This window comes from Cryptomeria japonica, chromosome 6, assembly GCF_030272615.1.
Source record: "Cryptomeria japonica chromosome 6, Sugi_1.0, whole genome shotgun sequence".
NCBI lineage: Eukaryota > Viridiplantae > Streptophyta > Pinopsida > Cupressales > Cupressaceae > Cryptomeria > Cryptomeria japonica.
Window position 1 is genome coordinate 624,624,219 of NC_081410.1, and position 15,243 is coordinate 624,639,461.

The window sequence follows — 15,243 nt, forward strand, 5'->3', positions numbered from 1 at the left end:
CCACTCGAATCCGAGATGCCCTTTCCAATAAAACACGATGCCCTAATAAGCGATCGAGGTCATTTAGTCGAACCGCCATAATGGTCGAACTGCCATGAATAAATAAAACTAAGTCTGTAGTCCTCTTGGATCAAACCTGATGGGTCCAATGCACTATGATGTATATATAGATCAGTACCAATGCTAACATGCACTCTTTAACCCACACACATTTCATCTACAATCTACAACATTTGTGTAGTTGTATAGCATAACCTTCGTGTTATGCACATCACCTATTTTCATGTTATGCACACTTGATGCCTGCTTCTCTACAACCTCTTGAAATCTCTATAACACTGATTGACATCAATGACAATAATACCAACAATCTTCCCCCTTTGGCTTTGATGTCAACACACTTGCATACTTGCACTCTAACCAATTTCTCCCCCTTTGACAACAATGGCAAAGGGTGAAACGTCCAACTCCTCTGACACCAACCGTCAAATGTTGAAGTTCTCCCCCTTGTTATTTTCTATAGTAATGAATAGAACTTCCAAGTTCAGTCATGACACATCTGCAATATATTAGAAATTTCCTTTACAACTTCTTGACCTCTACTGCCTGTAGCTAGATGAACCATTATTACAATATAAAGAGTAGTGCTACTACTGTTTACAAAAATTCAAGAACTCCCCTGAGACTTTACATGAGATTCAAGGTGGAAAGTGCTCCCCTTGAACCACAGACTACACTAAAAAGCGTTAGGTGTTGCAAACAGCTGGAAGAACACCCAATTTTTGTCTTGGATTTTCAAAGTTGTCCTTAGGCAGTGGCTTAGTAAAGATATCAGCTATTTGTTCACTGATGGACACATATTCAACTTTCACTTCTTTCTCTACAACCTTTTCCCTAAGAAAATGATATTTGATTGCAACGTGCTTTGTCCTAGAGTGCATAACAGGGTTCTTTGATATATTGATTGCACTTGAGTTGTCACACATTATGGGAATAGGATCTGAAAACTCTACATGAATGGGTGCGAGTATGGGTTAAAGGGGTTTAGGTCAGGTTCCTGCACATGTAATTCATTTATCTTATGTTAGCTAAAAATTACATGATACGTATACTAAAAATTACATAGCACACAACATGAACTTTGTAGACAATCAGAGTATTATATATATATATATATATATATATTGTCATCATAATCATTGTAAATTTTTTAATTCCTTACCTGTAAATTATGTAGACTATGTAGGATCCTCAGCTAAAGGGTTGATGATGTCTGTAGTCAATTACCTGTTTCCACTAAGGGTGACAACATCACACAAAATATATACATGAAATCAGCACCATTAATTGAGCATCATAAGTATTACATTTGTAAGTTGATAAACAATAAATACATATGTATCATAAGCATCATAAGCATCACATATGTATCATCATATATGTAATTGAGCATCATAAGCATCACATATGTGTCATCATAAACATGCAATCCATCACATGTATCATAAATCACCATCCATCACATAGGTAATAAATAATCCACATTCTATAAATAAACACAAAGTTCAAAAAATGTCACATGTATCATCATAAACATGTAATCCATCACATATGTATTTTAAATCAACATCCATCACATAGCTAATAAATAGTCCAAATTCCATAAACAACACAAAGTTTAAAAAATGTCACATAAATAGTCACTCTCTCTATCTCCATCTCCTCGGGGTGGCATGGTTCTACTATGAGGACCTGCTAGAGGTGGAACATGAATTTAAAACATTAAAAGGTGTATCATGAATTAATTATGTAATGGCATTAGAATTCAAAACATAATGAATTAATTATGTAACCATATAAGTCAAATAAATTTCTATCAAGAAATCAATATTAAATAGATAATATACTAATCACATGCCTCATACATTTCATTGATGTCATTGATCTTCTTCTTCATCCAACTCATCATCATGATCATGATCATCATCATCGCCATCATCATCATCATCATCATCATCATCATCATCATCATCATCATCATCATCATCGTCATCATCGTCATCATCATCATCATCATCATCATCATCATCATCATCATCATCATCATCATCATCATCACCACCACCATCATCATCTTCGTCATCTTTTATGAGCTCCTACTCAAAGGAGTACCTACCCCTGCTCTGAGCACCCACTCAAAGAATTGCCGTGATTGATCAAGTTTACAATGAAATGATAAATCCTTGTTACAAATGAGTTTTGTAACACTTACAAAATTCTCGTATCTTGAGAATGACTTTCTCTTCCTACTAAAGTTTTTCGTCTATTTCTCCTCCATCCTTTGTCTAGTTAAAATTCTTCTCTCTGCTATAGCATTACTCTCTTAAATGCTTTGTTCTTTCTTTGTGCTGACACTTTCTTCTTCTATAAATTTGCTCTATTTTCTCTTGGCAGCAACACACTCTCTCTTCAACGCTACAACTTTTTTCAGTCGACTAGTGGGGGTATCTTTGTTTCTACCTCTGTCATTGTCTCAGCAACCACACCTACCAGTGTTGAATCATATTTATAACTACTGTTGGATTAGATCGACTCTGCACACATTAGATTTTTCTTGTACTATAGACTTGAATATTTTATTCAGGTTAGTTGTCTTGGAGGTCTGCAACTCAAGAGATTTTATTCTTTGTCTTGAATAAGATCTGAGATCAGCTGCCTGAATTAAATACACCATTTTTGTCTTTAGATTATTCTCTTTACTTGGATTACTAATTTTAGTAATCTTCTCTATCCAAAATGATCTCGGAACCTTCCTCAAGCCAAACAACCTGTTGCAACTCGATCGCCATTAATGTGTTTCCCATCCTCTGTCAACCTACTCTGAAAAGATCAACAACTACCATACTGAAATCCACCGTCATCGACTTCTGCATATTGGATTCATTCTTTGTCCACCAAGAAAAAACATGTCTTCGTATTCTTTGTCCAGATCACTAAGTCGAGGTTGATTGGCCTCCACGTAAACCCTTGTGTCAATCGGTATGCGCAGGTATCGTCAAAAGTCTTCATAATCGACATCCAAGTCACCTAGTCAACAATGGTCAACCACCACGTGGACTATCATTCTTATCAGACTGCCAATGTGTCGACTAAAACACCTCTAATGACCTTAACCTCTGTCACCGTAGGATGGAAAAATGCGCATCATTTTGCCTTTCAACTTGCCCCACATCATTGTTCACATGCTCATTTTACATAGACGAGCTGGCAGGATGCACTATTTTTCTGCCTCAACTTACCCTATGAGAACCTCTTTCCATCCTACTGTAGGTTGCGAGATCCTTCATTGCTTCTCTATCTTATCCTGTGCAATAATCTCCCATCCATCTTGAATGATGCGGGATAATGGGGTCCATCCCTTACATCATCCGTTGTTTCCTTACGAACTCATTTATTTTAGCTTCTCTTTGTATGGGATAGCGGGAGACATTTCTCCCTTTACCTTTTTATCCTACATGACCAATTTTCTTTGGTCATCCATGTTGCGGGATAGCGGGGGATGCAACCGCATTATCTTTTCTTAACCCCACGCGACCCTTCTTCTTTGGTCTTCATTGATGTGGGATAGTAGGACACATCTTTCGGTTATCCTTTTGTGTTATCCCATGAGGTAACCACTCTTACATCCTTCACGGTGCAGGATGGTTGGATAGACCATTTTCCTTTGATTTCGTTAACCTGCGGGGTCATTTGGCTACCTTCCAACTCGCCGCAGGGTAGCAAGATGCCTGCACATACATGACAGCTCCCACATGAATACAACATAGCATAAGTGAACCACTAAGAAACTAACACATGGATAGATGGGGACCACTCGAATCTAAGATGCCCTTTCCAATAAAATACGATGCCCTAATAAGTGACCGAGGTCATTTAGTCAAACCGCCATACTAGTCGAACTACCATGAATGAACAAAACTAAGTCTGCAGTCCTCTTGGATCAAACCCGATGGGTCCAGCACACTATGTGGCATATATAGATCAGTACCAACACTAACATGCACTCTTTAACCCACACACATTTCGTCTGCAATCTACAACATTTGTGTAGTTATATAGCATAACCTGTGTATTATGCACATCACTTATTTTCATGTTATGCACACTTGCTACCTGCTTCTCTACAACCTCTTGAAATCCCTATAACATTTATTGACATCAATGACAATAATGCCAACAATATCCCCCTTTGGCTTTGATGTCAACGCACTTGCAGACTTGTACTCTAACCAATTGCTCCCCCTTTGACAACAATGGCAAAGGGTGAAACGTCCACCTCCTCTGACACCAACCGTCAAATGTGCAAGTTCTCCCCCTTGTGATTTTCTATAGTAATGAATGGAACTTCCAAGTTTGATCATGACACATCTGCAATATATTAGAAATTTCCTTTACAACTTCTTGACCTCTATTGCCTATAGCTAGATGAACCCTTATTACAATATAAAGAGCAATGCTACTAGTGCTTACAAAAATTCAAGAACTCCCCCTGAGACTGTACATGATATTCAAGGCAGAAAGTGCTCCCCCTGAACCACGGACTACACTAAAAAGTGTTGTGTTGCAGGCAGGTGGAAGAACACCCAATTTCTGTCTTAGATATCCAAAGTTGTCCTTAGGCAGTGGCTTAGTAAAGATATCAGCTATTTGCTTACTGGTGGACACATATTCAACTTTCACTTCTTTCTCTGCAACCTTTGCCTTAAGAAAATAATATTTGATTGCAATGTACTTTGTCTTACAGTGCATAACAAGGTTCTTTGATATATTGATTGCACTTGAGTTGTCACACATTATGGGAATAAGATCTTAAAACTCTACCTGAATGTCCTTAAGAGTTTTCTTTATCCAAAGGACTTGAGAACAACATGTAGCAGTCGCAATATACTCTTCTTCAGCAGTTGATAGTGAAATGGACTCTTGTTTCTTGATATGTCATGACACCAATCTGTCTCCAAGGAAGAAATCTCCACCACTAGTGCTCTTCATGTCATCTACATGTCATGCCCATTCTGCATTAGTATAGGCTTGCAAAATGAAATCTCCTTTCTTTGGATACCAGAATCCATAAGTGAGTGTCCCCTGCAGATACTTGAATATCCTCGTGTTAGTCCCAACCAGTGCTGAGAGGGGAGGGGTGAATTATCACTTTACCAGTTTTACAAAATTAAAACCTTTTAACTCAAGACTGAACTAAATTAATATTCATCAATATAAACAGTTATTGCAGAAGAACATACATGCATGAAAAAGATACACAGTAACACCAAAATTTATCTCGTGGAAACCCAAATGGGAGAAAACCATGGTGTGAGTAGAAACTCACAAAATTTGCACTCTTCTGGAGTACGCCTAGTGAGGAGCCATCCCTATTAGGAGATTACAAAGACAGTGTTAGGTGCGACCTAGTTAAGGGATTTTATTTAAGGCTTGTTATTGCCTTTACCCTGTTAGAGGTAGCCTTCTTAACGGTCTTAGGATCATCAATTAAGATGACACCCGGTTAAGGGATTTTATGAAGGGACCTGTTAAAGTCCACCCTATTAAGGGATTTTGAGTTGCAATGGTTAGAAAGAAATAGGAAGTTGATCTGCTAGAATAGCTACTGATAGATTGATCAGATCACAATGAAAATCATACTCTGTCTCCACCGGTTGTGTCTGCTCTGCACTACACCGGTCCTCTGTTCATATCCTCAGCTCTGCACTCTATCGGTCTACTTTACACACACTCCACTCTGCTAAATCATTTAGCACTTCCTCACTCTTCACTCCGCACTTTGGAAAACCTCTCACAGGATTTTCTCTTTGCAAATTTTATGATCAAAAATATTTTGAGTGAGCACAAAATACTTTATATATTCTTTGTCGTCACCTTCAGGTGTTTCCTTAATCAATGCAATCACAGATTTCAGTAGATATAGAATATATTCCCTCTCTTGCTCTAAATGCCCTGCAACAATTCCACCAACTACTCAACCGATTTTTCCACTTCATCCCCCAAAAATAGTGACTTCTGGGCCACGTTTAGTCTTTTAAATGCGAACCTGAAAATCTGCAAGTAATCATAGCTTAACTGCATGATAAGTGAAGTTGACTTCACCAACCTTTATTTGGGTGTTGCTACAAACTCACCAGCTCACCTTTTGCCATTGCACCTATGTAACTGATCACCACTCCAAGATTTATGGTGCCCACCTATCTTCCTTTTCTTTCACTGATGTACCGGTATACCACTCTGTTGTTCATTACCGGTTTATCCTCTGATGCCAGTTTGCAGTGCTTCCATCAAGCCTCTTCTCCTATTTTCCAATGAGGTTCCGATTTACATACAACCTCAATCCTTCTTGCCTAAGTCACCTTCTATGACTTTATCATCATCAAAAAGACCAACCTGAAGATCTAACCTCAACACCAATCTTCTTGAGTGACAAAATGGTTAGGTTAGTCTGTCTTCCCTTGAGTTGATTAAACCTTGATCATCTATCTCTTATGTTGCTTCCATGTTATTTACAAATCATCACCTTTTCTACTAAGATATACCACCAGTACCACTCCACTAGTCACTGGTAGACATAGATGACAAATCTCGGCAAATATACCGGTTCTCTAGATTAACTGGTTTTGTCAATGCCAACAATCTCCCCCTTTGGAATTGATGGCAACACTTCAGAATCTGTCTTATGAGTTGCTCCTGCATATACTTTCTTCATTTCTTTATTTATTTTTGTACCGTTCATTACTTCTACTCCGAGTAATGAATATCTTCCCCTAACATTGCAATACTATGTTTCCAACAAACCACTTATGGCAACCCTCTACTTCAACTCAGCACTACTCAAACACTATAATTATATCTCCCCCTTTTACAACAATGCCAAAGATGTATTCCAATATACTTACAAGACTGCTCCCCCTAACCAGAGTAGTCCACACTTATTAATCTAGTCTTAGAGATTTTTTATAAAGAGATCATACCTGATTGATATAGAGCCCTTTTTTTACTTACTTTCATGCAGGTAGGGGCATCACCCCTAGCTTACTTCTGAGGTATTCAAAGGTGTCCTTTTGTATTGGCTTGGTGAAGATATCAACCACCTGTTCTTTTATTGGTATATACTCCAACCTCACTTCCTTGTCTTGAACCTGTTCCCTGAGGTAGTGATATTTGATAGCTATATGCTTTGTCTTGGAATCCATCACCGGATTCTTAGATATGTTGATAGCACTAGTGTTGTCATAGTGAATCACCACAGGTTCAGTCACCTTTTCTTGGATACCTTCCAATAATTGCTTGATCCATACTATCTGTGTACACTTCATTGTAGTAGCCACATACTTGCCTCAGCTATGGATTGAGAGATGCAATTATGTTTCTTGCTTATCCATGACACAATCCTATCTCCAAGAAAGAATGAACCTCCACTAGTGCTCTTTCTATCATCAATGTCCCCTTCCCAATCTGTATCGGTGAAGAAACTTAAGCTGAAATCTCCCTTATGTGGATACTAGAGACCATACTCATCAGTCCCCTTAAGGTATCTAAATATTCTCTTGACTACCACTATATGTGTCTCTTTCAGATTTGTAACAAATCTGGCAACCAAGCCAGCAACTTGTGCTATATCCAGTCTACTGTGTACTGCATACTGCAACTTACCAATCATGGATCGGTAAAGTGTCTCATTCACTTCATGAGCCTCATCATTTTTGGAGAGCTTGCAACCTATAACCATTGGAGTTCCAATAGGTTTGCAATCTTCCATTCCAAAAGTCTTCAATATTTCCCTTATGTACTTGGTTTGGCTAATGAATATACCATTCTTTAGCTAAGATACTTGCAGGCCAATGAAGAATTTTATTTTACCGATCATAGACATTTCAAACTCTTGCTTCATTTGTTATGCAAAACCTCTGCTAATCTCATCATCTCCTCCAAAGATGATGTCATCTACAAAGATTTCTGCAATCAGATGTTTTCTTTCTTCTTCAGTCTTCAGATATGGGTTATTGTTGTCAGTGGTTCTCATGAACCCTATGTTTAATAGATATGAGTGTAGCCTCTCATACTAAGCTCTTGGTGCTTTTTTTTATCCCATATAGAGCCTTCTTCAGCCTTCATACCGTATCACTTCCATCTTCTGATACAAACCCTTTTGGTTTCTCTATGTACACTTCTTCCTCTAAAACACCATTTAAGATTGTTGATTTGACATCCATTTGGTAAACTTTGAACTTCCTGTAAGCATCATAGGCAATCAAGATTCTGACCCCTTCTAGTCTAGCCACTGGTGTAAAAGTTTATCCATAATCCAAACCTTCTTCCTGAGCATATCCTTTGCAGACTAATCTTGCTTTGTTTCTTACTACTTGACCGGTTTCATTCATTTTGTTTCTAAACACCCATTTGTATCACATTTTTGTTTTCCGGTTTGGGCACTAGATTCCAAGTTTCATTTTTCTCAATCTGCTCCAGTTCCTCCTCCATGGCTTTGATCCAGTCTTCATCTTTTAGAGCCTCCTTTGTTGTTTTGGGCTCATTTTTGGAGAGCAGACATGCATTCTCTCTTTCTCTTCTTCTAGCCAATACTCCTGCATCTTTGTCACCAATGATATTTTTAGTGGAGTGATTGGTTTTTACATACCTTTCTAGTACCGATTCATTTCTTGGAGCTTCTTCTACTGGTTGTGCAGGTTCTACTTCACATGCTTCCTCATTTTCCACTACAATAGGATTCTCTTTAGTAGGTTCAACCGGTACAGTGTAGTCAAATCCTTGATAATCCTTTGGTTCACTCTTGCTATCCTGTTCATTTTTCTCAAAGAACTCATCTACTTTGACATTGGCACTCTCCACAATCTTACCGGTCCTTTTTTTCAAACACCGATATGCTTTACTCTTTGTGGAGTAACCTAAGAAGGTTTCTTCATCACTCTTGGGATTGAACTTTCCAAACTACTCATCCCTCTTGATATAGTACCTTCTTCCAAATACTTTGAAATAGCTCACATTTGGTGAGTATCCACACCATAATTCATAGGGAGTTTTATTTGCCCCTTTCTTCACTTGTATCTGGTTCAAGGTATACACAGTAGTGCTTACTGCTTCTCTCTAGAAGATATGTGGAATATCCTTCTGTATCATTAGAGCCCTTGCATAATCAATCAAAGTTTTATTCCTTCTTTCAGCAACCCCATTCTGCTGAGGTGTTCTGGGTACAGACATCTGTCTCATAATCCCATGTTCTTCACAGTAGTTCATGAGCTCTTGAGAGGTGAACTCTCCTCCTCTATCTGATATTAGACATTTCAGATTCTTACCGGTTCCTCTCTCTACTCGAGCCTTGAAGACTTTAAACATGTGAAAGGCTTCAAATTTTTCTTTCAAGAATATAGCCCACATCATTCTTGAGAATTCATCTACAAACAACATGAAATACCAATCTCCATAGAAACTATTGGTCCTCATAGGACCACACAAGTCTTTATGAACTAAGTCCAGCACATTCTTGGATGAATAAGATTTGTTGTTGAAACTAGACTCGGTTAACTTTCCTAGTTGTCATTCTTTACACATAGCATTTTCAAGTTTCATAATATTAGACATACCTCTGATAGACTTCATTTTACTGACTTTTTCTATGCTATCAAAGTTAACATGACACAGTCTTTTGTGCCACAACCAACTATCTTCTACCTTTTCCATTAAACAACTACCTATGGTGGTGTCTAGGTGAAATAGATTACCTCTAGACTATTTACCGATAGCAATCAGACTTCCTGATTTGTCATTTATTTTGCATATTCCTTCATTGAATTCTAACCGGTAACCCTTATTGTCAAGTTGTACAACACTTAATAGACTATATTTTAGCCCTTCTACCTAATAAACATCTTCACAATTTGTTTTATCATTTAGGGATATAGATCCCTTACCTTTTACTGCACAAGGAGCTTATTCCACATAAACAATCTTCAACTTATTCCACATCTGATAGGTTGTTTTCAGATCTTGAACCTTAGCATACTCATTATTAGATAGAGTGCTAGCAATCAGATCCATTGTAGCAGTGTTGGCTTGCCTTTCTTTGATCTGATATGCAGTGAGAACCCCTATAGGTTCATTGTACTCTATGATTACATGATTCCAACATTGATCTCCTATGGTTCTTAGGTAGAGATTCATTCTACCACACCATAAGGTATAATTCTCCTTGGAGAACTTAGGACCCTCCTTCACATCATCTTGGATCTTTCCTTAAGCTGTTAAGCTCTTCTTAATCTAAGGACCAAAGCTCTTATACCAATTGTTAGTCCCAACCAATACTGAGAGGGGAGGGGAGAATCAGCACTTTACTAGTTTTACAAAATTAAAACCTTTTAACTCAAGACTACACTAACTTAATATTCATCAATATAAATAGTTATTGCAGAAGAACATACATGCATGAAAAGATACACAGTAACACCAAGATTTATCTCGTGGAAACCCAAATGGGAGAAAATAGTGGTGTGAGTAGAAACTCATAAAATTTGCACTCTTTTGGAGTACGCCCGGTGAGGAGCCATCCCTGGTAGGAGATTATAAAAACATTGCTAGGTGCCACCCAGTTAAGGGATTTTGTTTAAGGCTTGTTAGTGCCTTTACCCTGTTAGAGGTAGCCTTTTTAAAGGTCTTCGGATCACCAATTAAGATGACACCCGATTAAGGGATTTTACAAAGGGACCTGTTAAAGTCCACTAGGTTAAGGGATTTTGAGTTGCAATGGTTAGAAAGCAACAGGAAGTTGATCTACTAGAATAGCTACTAATAGCTTGATCAGATCACAATGAAAATCATACTCTGTCTCCACCAGTTGTGTCTGCTTTTCACTACATCAGTCATCTACTCATATCCTTAGCTCTGCACTCTGTCGGTCTACTTCACACACACTCTTCTCTGCTAAATCATTTAGCACTTCCTCACTCTCCACTTTGCACTTTGGATTGCCTCTCACAGGATTTTCTCTTTGCAAATTTTACGATAAAAAATATTTTGAATGAACCCAAAATACTTTATACATTCTCTGTCGTCACCTTCAAGTGTTTCCTTAATCAATGCAATCATAGATTTTGGTAGATTTAGAATTCAAATATTCTCGCTCTTTCTCTACATGCCCTGCAACAATTCCACCAACTACTCAACCAATTCTACCATTGCATCCCCCAAAAATAGTGACTTATGGGTCACATTTAGTCTTTTAAATGCGAACCTAAAAATTTGCAACTAATCATGGCTTAACTGTATGATAACTAAGGTTGACTTCACCAACTCACCTTTTGCCATCGCAACTATGTAACCGATCACCGCTCTAAGATTTACGGTGCCCACCTACCTTGCTTTTGCTTCATCAGTGAACCGGTATACCACTTCGCTCTTCATTACCAGTTCATCCTTTGATGTCGGTTTGCAGTGCTTACATCAAGCCTCTTCTCCTATTTACCAATGAGGTTTTGGTTTGCATACAACCTTAAGCCTTCTTGCCTAAGTCACCTTCTATGACTTCATCATCATCAGAATGACCAACCTAAAGATCTGACCTCAACACCGATCTTCTTGAGTGACAGACCAGTTAGCTTAGTTTGTCTTCCCTTGAGCTGATTGAACCTTGATCATATGTCTCTTATGTTGCTTCCATGTTGTTTACAAGTCATCACCTTTTCTACTAAGATACACCACTCCACCGGTCAATGTTAGACATCAATGACAAATCTCAACAAATATACCGGTTCTCTGGATTAACCGGTTTTGTCAATGCCAACACCTCCTAACAACATTGACATGTGATTTCTTAGGAGATGCTTGAAATATTGTAAACATGCACACAAATTGAACTATATCATGTCTTAATGTTGTAAGATACAACAGGCTTCCAATCATGGATCTATACAACGTCTGATCCACACTAGGTGACTCGTCATCTTTGCTTAATTTGCATCCTATCACCATGGGGGTACTAACCAGTTTGTTGTCTTCCATCTGAAATTTCTTCAACATGTATTTAGAATACTTGGTTTGAGAAATGAATATACCCTTATTTTGTTGTGATATTTGCAACCCCAAAAAATATGATAACTCTCCAAGCATGGACATTTCAAACTCTGACTACATCTAATCAACAAATTCTTTGCATAGAACATCTTTGCTTCCTCCAAAGATGATGGCATCTACATATACCACAACTATGATCATATGGTCTCCATCAACCTTAATATATAAGTTGTTGTCAGCATTTCCCTTTCTAAAACCTTGCTAATTTAAGTACTTATCCAACCTAGAGTACCATGCTCTAGGTGCTTGCTTTAGACCATATAATGTTTTCTTCAATCTGCACATAAATTTCTCATCTTCATGCAGCTGGAATCCTTCAGGTTGCTCAATATAGACCTCTTCTTCAAGATTTCCATTCAAGAATTCAGATTTGATATCCATCTAATATACTTTGTATCCTTTATACACTAACAATGCCAAGAACATCCTGATTGCTTCTAGCCTTGCAACAGGTGTAAAAGTTTCCTCAAAATCTATGCCCTCTATTTGAGCATATCCCTTACATACTAGCCTTGCCTTGTTCCTTATTACCTTGCCTTCTTTATTCATCTTGTTCATGTAGAACCATCTAGTCCCAATGGCATTTTTGTCTGTAGGTCTAGGATCCAATTCCCATGTTTCGTTCTTCTCAATTTGTTGCAACTCTTCTTCCATAGCCTTCATCCACTTCTCACTCTTCTTAGCTTCATCATATGTCTTGGGTTCCATCTCTGTCATAAGACAGAAATTTACTTCTTCATTGTTCCTTCTTCTCCTTCTTCTTTACACACCATCATTCTTGTTGCCAATCATCTAATCTTTAGGATGATTCTTTTGCACATATCTATTTGGGGCTTTGTTAGGTGCTTCTTCTTTATATTCACTCTTAGATTGATCTTCTTCACTGTGTGATTCTTCAATCTGATTTATTGAGGAATTTTACCTTTATGTATATCTTCATTAATTCTCACATGTACGATCTCAATTACCTTCTTCAGTCTTTTGTTGAAAGACTTATATGCCTTGTTGTGAGTAGAGTAGCCTATGAAGATACCTTCATCACTTCTTGATTCAAAGATACCCAATCCATCTTCATCTCTTTTGATGAAGCATTTTCTGCCAAACACCTTGAAATAATTAACTGAGGGTTTCCTATCATACCATAGTTCATAAGGTGTCATGTTGTTGTTTACCCTTAATTCTACTTTGTTTAAGGTGTATACAATAGTATGGACTGCCTCCTTCATGTATACATCAGGTCGATTAGCTTCATTCAACATTGTTCTTGCCATCTCCTTGATTGTCCTATTTTTCCTTTCCACAACACCATTTTGTTGTGGTGTCCTAGGGGCTGAATATTGTCCTCTGATTCCATGCCTCTCACAGTAGTCTTCAAACTCATTTGATATGAACCCACCTCCTCGGTCTGACCTTAAGCATTTTATCTTGTATCCACTTTCCTTCTCAACCATTTTCTTGAAGACCTTGAATCTCTCAAATGCTTGTGACTCATCTTGCAGGAATGTGATCCATGTCATCCTTGAAAATCATCTATGAGCAGCATAAAGTATCTTTCTCCATTTAGGGCTCTTGTTCTAGTAGGCCCACACAAATCAGTATGCACAAGTTCTAGTGGCCTTGTAGTTGAGTATTCTTTAGTTTTAAAGCTTACCTTAGTTTGCTTCCCTCTTTGACACTCATCACAAAAGGTGCTTGTTGGCTTAATAAATTGTGGTATGTGTCTTACATACCCTTTCTTTCTTACCTTAACAAGGTTATCAAAATTGATGTGACCTATTAGTATACGACATAGCGAACTCTCATCAACTTGTCCCATCATACATCAAGACTCAAAGCATTCCTTCAAGTTGTATACATTGCCATTTGTCCTTTTACCTTCAGCAACAAGTTGTCCATTTCTTTCTTTTTTGATTTGACATCCTTTTGAATCAGATGTAAATTTGTATCCTTTGTCATGCATTTGACTCACACTGAGTAGATTGTGTTTCAAACCTTCCACATAATATGCATCATGTGCTTTCAACTTGCCATCAATGTGTAGTGTGCCTCTGCCCTTGATTATGATTAAAAAGTTGTCTCCAAACCTCACTGAGCCACCATTCCAATCTTCAAGCTTAATCAATTTATTCTTATCATTATTCATGTGGTTGGAGCATCCACTATCAACTACCCACAATTTTTTCCTTTCAGTAGCAGGGCAGTTTGAACAATCAAACTTGACTCAGCCTTATCTTTATCCTTTTATGCCCAAAATTGTTTGGTTTCTTTCTTCTTTTCAGTTGTCCCATTCGGTCCTAATTTTTCATTAGGTTCAAACGTTGGCATTGTCTTCTTTTTCTTAGTAGCCCTAAGCTTACAATGTTTTGCAATGTGGCCCAAGTTTTGACAATGATAGCATTTAACATTGACGTCAGAATGATGCATTTGAAAAACTATTGTAGGACTAAGATATGTTTCTTCTACACTCATAACTCCTATGACCATATCCATTACAATGATAACAAGTAACATTCATATCTTTTAAAGCATAAAATTGATTTCTACTTTCAAAACTAGGTGGAGATCTATGTATAAGCTTACACTCAACAATGCTATGACAATAAGTGTTACATTTATAGCAGTAGCCATGGAATTGAGGTACATACCAATCATTATTGAATTTGTTTCTCATTTGACTCCTTGGAGCTCAGCATAGTTCGGTCTTCTTGAGTTCACCCTTCGTTTATCCTTGACCTTTGTGAAGCCTGCATTATCAACATTGGCTTTTCTTTTAGGATCAGCATGCTGGTTCCTTGACTAATTCTTTGTAGCAACAACATATGTCTTCTTCTCATTGGGCTTGCTGATTGTGAAGGTTTGTTTAACTTCACTCTCACCTAAAGAGGTGGAGATTATCTCCTTGTCTGACAAATCTTTATTGTTAGAACATTGTCCATTTTCAAATCCAACACCATTTATGTCCTTATTGTGCTTCTTCTTACTTAACATTTTGTCAAGTGCCTCAGTGTTGCCACCATACTTAATCCTTATGTTGAGTTCATCTTTATTCTTTTCCAATTCCTTTCTCATATTTACAAGGTCTTCTTCCAATTT